The 8,730-nt window shown below is 45.7% G+C and overlaps 1 protein-coding gene across 3 annotated transcripts in view; it reads right to left on the reverse strand.

Moving 5' to 3' along the window:
- The window catches only part of MAG (myelin associated glycoprotein), a 29,650-nt gene extending 21,410 nt beyond the window's left edge, over window positions 1-8,240 (reverse strand). For all 3 annotated transcript variants that reach the window (XM_033158167.1, XM_033158168.1, XM_033158169.1), the window contains exon 1: window positions 8,142-8,240. The gene's annotated coding sequence lies outside the window, so the exon portion shown is untranslated. The remainder of the gene's footprint in view (window positions 1-8,141) is intronic.
- Window positions 8,241-8,730: the final 490 nt, after the last annotated feature.

Genomic DNA, 8,730 nt, shown 5'->3' on the forward strand with positions numbered 1-8,730 from the left:
AACCCAAACATAAACCCCACAATCAAACCACAACAAAACAAAACACACCAAAAATTCTTATTCTTGTTTACACACACACACACACAAAAAAAACTTTTCTTGTTCAATCACTACTTTGTGACTTCCCCCGTTTTCTCCCCTTTGGTTCCAAATCTAATTTACTTTAGTAACTTCACATCTCTACATTAAATCATTCAAAAATCTAAACTGAACATACTTCTTAAAATCTTATTTTTACTCCAAAATAATCTATCACTTCTTATTTTACATCAAATCTATTCCAAATATTACTTCATAATAATTAATAATACAACTTCATAACATCACATATTATTTCTTATATCAAATCATATCAAACATCTTCTTTCACTTAGACTGCTGCTAATAAAACAAAAATTCCAATATCTCTTCTCTAGTTGAAAAGCTTAAAATCTTAACACATCGGCTTCAGGGTACCGTAATGAACCATCCTAATTTTATCCTTAATGTATTTCACCCTATCCCTTTTCTAACCATTTTCTTACGCCATCTCGGGGCTTCCCCCCAGATATTCCTCCATCTTACACCCAAACCATTTTCCAGAATGTCCTCTTTTCTTGTAAGTCCACAGATCCAGACGTAGTCTATTACAGTCCTTGCAGGGAGCATCAGGGTACACAGATCCTCATTTTCCAGCATCTCCGCTTCGAAATTCCATTTATCTTTTGATTGTAGACGAATAAATCCTTTCCCCATCATTCCTGGGCCCTCACCCCAGAAATTGGATATAAATTGTCTCCTGATCCTGGGACTCTCACTCCAACAGGACTTTTCATCTCTTCGGAGTTGCGAAAACATTGTGCTTTGTACTTCAATAATCCCCTTTAGCTCCCTGCCAAGGGTCTCTTCCATTTTAGCCATGTTCACAATGGTCTGTTTTGTGGGATATAACTGTCTTGCAACATCCTGGTTCAACAAAATTAATTTCTGGTTCAGCAGTTCTAATTTCAAAAAAGTAATCTTTTGTTCGTGAGTAAGACCAGAGTCTAAAACCAGCTTGAAAACAAAGCCCAACATGGTGGAAATGGGCACAGGGTATCAGATTTCAGTCTTTGCCAACTTAGTCACAGTACTTTTCCATCTCTATCACAAATCTCCGCAGCCATTTTCCCTGGAGTCAGGGCGAAAAGATTGCATTCCATCCATTTTAAGAAGAAATATTCCCACCAACTTAGATCCCCAAAAGGGGTCTAACCAGTCTTGCTTGTAACAATCAAAACATTTGTATCCACCGCTGTAACAGCAGTCACCATCAATACAGTTACTTTCTCTTTCACCAAAGGGAGTCGGAACGGGCTTCCTTTCCGTCATTATCTCCCGGAGCGCCAAATGTCAAGATAGATCCAATAATAACGTACTCACGGCCAACGGGCTTCTTTTTTCTTGCTTCTGCCAGGTAGAACGATATCGCACATCACGAGCGGCGGCCGCCGCTTCGCCGGTCCGGTTGGGGCATGTCTCCTCAGCCCAGCTCCGTGGTCCCTTCACCCCCACTCCCCCTTTACAGGGGGAGCGAGGGAAGGGTTCGGAGCTATAGCGGGCTCGCCGGAGAGCCCAGCCGCGGGACGCTCGACCCGCGGTTTACCGGAGACCCGCTTTGCGGTAGCGGGGCTCCAACCCCCGGGCCGGCCTGGGTCGCCTCGCTGCCGAAGCGACCCACGACCGCCCGCGATGGCGTCCTCGCCGGAAGATTATCTATTTGTCCCCTTTATCTAGAGTGGTCGGCTGCAAAAGTGGACTTCTACACCTTTAATAGTAGTGCAGTTTGAATGGCAAGTTGTTAAAGGTGTAGTAGCCCCATCTGCACCAGCATCTATGGCCATCCCCTCTGTTCCCTGGGCGGTGTACAAGATAAAACCCAATTCGACACCACCATTTCAGTAAAACAGGAAAGCACCCAAGCAACAAGCGAAAACCAATCTGCAACCACAAAGCAAAGCAGAACATTCCAAAGCAGAGATCAGGAAATTAACAACAACAGCAACAAGGAAAATCACAGCAATAATATGAAGAAAGAAAGGACAAGAATACACAGCTAAAATGGCAACAGGAAACCTGCAGCAGCAACCAGCAGAGATTAACACCATCATCACTATTGTTGTGAAGTTGCCTGTCACCATAAGATTCCAGGTTACAACAATGTCAACTAAAACAATTACAGATAGTTTTTGGAGATCTTTAGAGTTTTGGTGTATACAGCTTTCAAGCCTAATTTGCACAGGAAACCTGGCGGAGAGGTTACACAAATGAAAACTGCAACTTGGTTTGGTTTTATTTCATATGAGCTAAAAAAAAAGGAACACGGATGGAGACCACCTGCTTCTCACCGGGATTTATGCAAATATATATTTTTTATTTAACAGGGGTAATGGTTTGCATCTTAAAAACAATTTGTTTGGCAAGACTTGGGCCAGCCGTGCTCTCTCAGCCTAACCCATCTCACAGGGTTGCTGTGAGGGGGAAATGAAGATGGTCTTTCAGATATGCCCCCTTGATCTCCTTGGGGGAAAGATGGGTTGGAAATTTAATAATCAATTATAAATTAAAACAATTCACCTCCAAGAAATAGGACTTGAACCCATCGCTTCAGGTTACAAGAAAGGAAGTTCTGACTCAACATCAGGAAGAGCTTTCTTACAGCAAGAGCCAGTGTGGTGTAGTGGTTAAGAGCGGTGGACTCGTAATCTGGTGAACCGGGTTCGTGTCTCCGCTCCTCCACATGCAGCTGCTGGGTGACCTTGGGCTAGTCACACTTCTCTGAAGTCTCTCAGCCTCACTCACCTCACAGAGTGTTTGTTGTGGGGGAGGAAGGGAAAGGAGATTGTTAGCCGCTTTGAGACTCCTTCGGGTCTTCTTCTGTTTGGCAATGGAATGGACTCCCTTGGGAAGTTGTGGACTCTCCTTCCTTGGAGGTTTCTAAGTGGAGGTTGGATGGCCAATCTTCCGCGGATGCTTCTGCTGGAATTCCTGCATTGCAGGGGGTGGACTAGATGACCCCTGAGGTCCCTTCCGAGTCTACAATTCTATGCTTCTATGGTTTTAGGGTGAACACAAACGCAACCACACACACATCTGTCAGGGGTTAAAGGCCAGGGCTTTTAGCATTTGGCAGAAGCCATGCAGTGAAGGTGCCTGGCACATCTCTGTGGGGAGGGAATCCCACTGCTCAGGGGCTGCTGAGAGAATCCCCTCTCCCAGGCCACCACTTCTAAGGCTGGTGGAACAACCAAGAGGGTGCCCCTCTGTCAAGCTTAATACCTGAAGGGTTGTGTATGGAAGGGGATGGTCTTTTAGATATTTGGGGATTTAAGTTGCTTGAAGAATTTAACGTGTCATGTGTGACACACTTTGGACCGTTCAGGGTGGCCTTCCACTAATGTGTAGGCCAGGGGTAAGGAAGCCGCGACTCTCCAGATATAGTTGGACTGCAAGTCCCATCGCCCTTCACCGGAACTGGGCTTGCATTCAGGCTGCTGCCTGGTTTCAAATGACAGTGATGATGGCACAGGAAGGCTGAGACCCAACCTGTGCAAATGTCTGATGTTGGCTGTGGACACTGAGCCATGCATAGTGGGGTGAGTATGTGTTTGCTCCCATGACCACTGCACACAACACACACACACACACACACACACACACGAGACTGAACATCAGCACCAGAGTTTTGAGTTTGAGGACGAGCAAATATCTTTTTTTAAAAAAATTCTTCTAGGCATTTTAATTGTGACTTTTTATCTCCAGCTCCTATGGTATTCTGCCATCTGCTATTTTGGACTGCAACAAATGGGACCTGTAGCAAAATGTTGGAGTGTGGAGTGTTCCTTCTTATGGTTTATCTATTTTTATCTTTTAAAAAATGTACAATCTGCCTAATTTTTTTTCAGAAGAAACCAAAGGCAGCTAACAATTTAAAGCCACAACAAGACTCCACCCCCACCCCGGTGTTCACTTATTTTCCTTATTGCATGGGCACTGAACAGATACAAGTTTTATTAGGCTGCTTTGGATCCTATTTTGTCCTTCTGCAAACCTCGAGGCTCTCCAAGCCCTGCTGATGCCTCCTTCTTGCACATGGATGGGTGCTGCTTTGGTTACCAAAGGGAACGGCATGCACAGGCTGAGCAATAACAGGAGGAACAATTGTGGTTTTTTTTTTAATTGTACATACCTGGGAGTACTTTTTGTTTTATTATTGTATTCTTCTATTTATTGTAAAGCCCCGCCACCACATAAGGGTTGGGTGCAAACACTTATATAATAGCTAAACAAAAGCCACCCTGGGACCATTTTTTTGGCTGAAGAATGGGATGAAAAATGCTTTAGAAGATGAGTAAATAAATAAATCAGTCCCCCTGCTTGCTTTGTTCTGACGTTCCAGCAGAGGGCAGCGACACTTTACATGTTTTGCTCCTGCACACTTCTGTGGTGTCTAAACAGAGGCATCAAATGTATTTTGGTTACAGCAGGCCTGTATCGAACACACCAACTTTGGGCTTCTAGCCTTGCCAGCTTTCTTCCCCTCCTGCTTTGGAAGGCTCCTGTGTGGCAGGCAGAAATCCAGCAGTGAAGCTTCTCTCAGCATGCAGCTGGTGAAATAGAATCATAGAAACTTACGAGTTGGAAGGGGACCCAAGGGTCATCTAGTCCAACCCCCTGCAATGAGGGAATCTCGGCTAAAGCACCCACCGTGACAGATGGCCATCCAACCTCTGTTTAAAAACCTTCAAGGAAGGAGAGTCCACTACCTCTCGTGGGAGTCTGTTCCACTGAAATGGTAGGGAGAAAGCTTTACCAGTTGAATTTCTGCATGTAGCTATTCAAAAAATGGTCAGTGGCAACTACTGGGTTGCCCAAGCCAAGCCCTACTAGCTTTTTTGGGTTTGCATGCTCTCAGGGCTATGATTGCAATCTACATTTCCAGAGAGTGGATCATCGATACAGGGTCGTTGACCCAGAGGCAGCTGGGAAATATTCCCATAGAATTGGAAGGGACCCTGAGGATCATCTAGTCCAACCCCCTGCAATGCAGGAATATGCAGCTGTCCCTTACAGGGATCTAACCTGCAACCTTGGCATTGTCAGCACCATGCTCTAACCAACTGAGCTATCCACCTGGCCATTGATTGATTGATTAATACACCACCTTTCCTTCAAGGAGCTCAAGGTGGCATGCATGATGGTTCTTCTGCTCCCCATCTCCTCCTCACAACAACCCTGTGAGGAAGGTGAGGCAGAAAGACAGTGACTGGCTCAAGGTCACCCAGTTTGCTTCATGGCAGAGTGGGGATGAGAACCCTGGTCTCCCAGGTCGTAGTCCAACACTCTAACCACTACACCACACCGGTCATTATTTGTAGGCAACTCTGCCTGTCACTTCTTCCCTCGAACGTCCAGTGAGCCAATTAGAAATAGAAGCATGACAGGGGCAGTTTTAATTAGCCCACCCACTGAATGGTCTCCCCCCTTTTTTTGCCACACAGCCTACCAGAACTGAAATTCTTGCAAGAAAAAGAGAGAGAAAGCAGGTCTCAATTCATTCTGCATTTTGACATTGCTCTGGGTAAGGAACTGCAGAGCAATCCTAACTGTGTCGACCCTGCCTGAATTCTGTGCAGCTCACTCCCAGGTAAGTGGGGTTAGGATTGCAGCCTAAACTGGTGAGCTTTATTTCCGTTAAAATCCATGGGACTAACTTGTCTCATTGGTTTCAATGAGAACTTAAGTTCAACTCGTTTGGATCCATCCATTTGCACAGTTATTTTTCCACATACTGTACTGGTAAGCACGATCCACTTCTCTGAGCAGCGAGATGTTCCAGGGACGCAGGTCTGATTACCCAGGTTTGATTTCCTTCGGAAGGAGGTCACTGGACGTTCACGGGCATTTTGTAACATTTGCATTGATTTACGTATCGTGCAGCAAAGGTGAAAGGCGTCATCAAAACAGTCAAGCAGAGAGGCAAAGCCAACTAAGGCCGGAGCAGATCTCTAGGGAGACAGCCAGCACCCTAAGAGGGTCAGAGAGCTCAAACTCATCTGCTAGGTCTGCCTCAGGGATGGGGAAGCCTTTTCACTCTGAAGTGCAGCTGTATTCCCTCATAGGCCACATTCATTACACATTTCAAGCACTGTGATACCACATGAAATGGCCATGGCTTGCCCCAAAGAATCCCGGGAGCAGTAGTTTGTTAAGGGTGCCGAGAGCTGTTAGGAGTCCCTCTGTTCCCCTCCCAGAGCTACAATTCCCACAATGGTTTTTAACCATCGATCCCTCCTCACAGGGAATGTTGCCTGCATTTGCCCCCTTCCTCTGCTGTTTCCCTGTGCCTGTTTTAGATTGTAAGCCCCTCGGGGGCAGGGACTTGTCATACCTGTTCTTTGTAAAGCACCGTGTACATCAGGGCTGGGAACATCAGGCCCAGGGTCCCATTGTGGCCCTCCAAGACTCTCTATGCGGCCCCAGGGGCTCTTTTAGGCCACACCCATCTCCCCAGGCCCACAACCCTCAACCTATCTTGCTATACACTCTCTTTCTGCGTTTCTTGCCTGGATGGATGGTGCCCTCGTACTGTGTACTCTTTGCTTGCCTAGAGGGCGAGAGGTGTCTGTGTACAAAGGTAACAAGCACATCCCAGAAGCTCCACCCACTTCTGCCTCTGGCCCCACCCACCATGGGAAAACGGCCCCTGGGAAGTTCACCACAAGGGAATCCGGCCCTTTGTTCCCCCACCCCTGGTGTATATAAGTGGCAGAATAAATGAATGAATGAATGACTTGACTTCCTTCCAGAGGGCCTTCTCAGTAGTGGTACCTGCCCTGTGGAACGCCCTCCCATCAGATGTCAAGGAAATAAACACCTATCTGACTTTTAGAAGATATCTGGAGGCAGCCCTGTTTAGGGAAGTTTTTGATGTTTGATAGTGTTTTTAATATTCTGTTGGGAGCCGCCCAAAGTGCCTGGGTAAACACAGCCAGATGGGAAATAAATAAATAAATAAATTATTATGATGATTATGATGATTATGATTATTAGCATCAGCAACATCGCTGGCTAACTAGGGTTTTCCAAAATAGCCACCCACCTTCCAGGTGAGTCTCCAACCAATTCCTGGTCATTGTCGGCCATTTTAGTTCCTATGGAAACACATCCTTGGGCGTGGGTGGGTGGGGGAGTTAATAGCACTCTTTTGTCATGTCCAGGTATTGCCTCTGCACAGGTAGCCCTGCTCACAGAAATCTTATTGCTCAGGGAACACATAATAATTCATAGAGTTATGGCATAAAATCTCAGGAATTCTGCTCGCAAGATACGGGTTCTCCTTGGTGCAGAATCTAATGACTTTTTATTTACATTCAATCTCTATTACTGCTACAAGGGTCCTCTGTATTTCCAGGCAGACTCAGCAAGAATATCATATGCATAATCCGCCCCTCCGCCCCCAGGTGTGAGTCGTCTCAGGAAATGTTGCCAGTCGTCCCAGGAAATAATAAAATAACTGAAATGTTATGCCTGGAACAACTGATTACTAATCCTCAACGTGCCAAAAAGCACCTGCATTTAACAGATTCTTGGGAAATTACACTTATAAATCCAACTGTTGCCAGGAACACAGGCAGCATGGTTGTTATCGAAAAGTACGATTTATTTTATTTTCTACCCAAATCAGCCAGTAAGTTGCTCCATAACAGGCACATTCAAGTTCCATGCAGAAAGCAATTGCATTTTTCAAGTTTAGAAAGTGTTACGTTTCTAGTCCTTATTGTTCCAGGAGCAAAGGCCTGTTTATGTTTTAAAATTAAGATGTCTGTCAATCTTAGAAGACGAGGGAGCTGCTGCCGTGTGGCATGTAGCCCTCTGGCTAGACCAGCAGCTACAGCAGAGAGCTGAATTTTGGAGATGTTGTTGGTGAAGCCCCCCCCCCCCCCCGACTCCTCACTTATGAGAAAGGAAAAGCAAATGAATTTGCGAGCATAGCAGCATGGTGTGGAAAGATAAAATGTCAAGAGAAGAACACTCACAAAGGGATCATAGCTGAAATTGTTCTCATCCCACCCTCCTTGTACTGACGGAAAATCTTAAGCCTGTGAGAAAATATGACTCACTCAAGGGAGTTCAGATGTTCTGCAGTGGAGCTGAGGACCTAAGCAGAAGACCTTCAGAGCTACTGTTCTTCACTTCCAACAGGTTTCAGGTTGTCCACACTGAATAGAGAAACACTGCCATGTTAGTAGGGCGTTTGACATTTCCGTCAAACTATTTCCTCCCCTAAACTACCTGAAAAGATTTTGAGACCCCTATTCCTAAAACCCATGTAAACCTGTCAAATGTTCCATCCTAGCAAGATGGAAAAGGCTCTCTCTATGTAGAGTTAAAGGCCCTTCTGTGACATCACTAGCCAGCAGACCAATCAGCTTGTTTCCCCAGTTGCACAGGTAGGCTGTTGCTGTGACACCAGCAGCCAGTAGACCAACCCGCTTCTTCTCTCCTGTAACAAATGCATTTTTGCCCACTGGACCATCTAACCCAGGGATCAGCAACCTTTTTCAGCTGTAGGCTGGTCCACCATCCCTCAGACCATGTAGTGGGCTGGAGTATATTTGAGGGGGGGGGGAAATGAACAAATTCCTATGCCCCACAAATAACAAAGAGATGCATTTTAAATAAAAGCACACATTCTACTCATGTAAAAAC

Source organism: Lacerta agilis, chromosome 8, assembly GCF_009819535.1.
Source record: "Lacerta agilis isolate rLacAgi1 chromosome 8, rLacAgi1.pri, whole genome shotgun sequence".
Lineage (NCBI taxonomy): Eukaryota > Metazoa > Chordata > Lepidosauria > Squamata > Lacertidae > Lacerta > Lacerta agilis.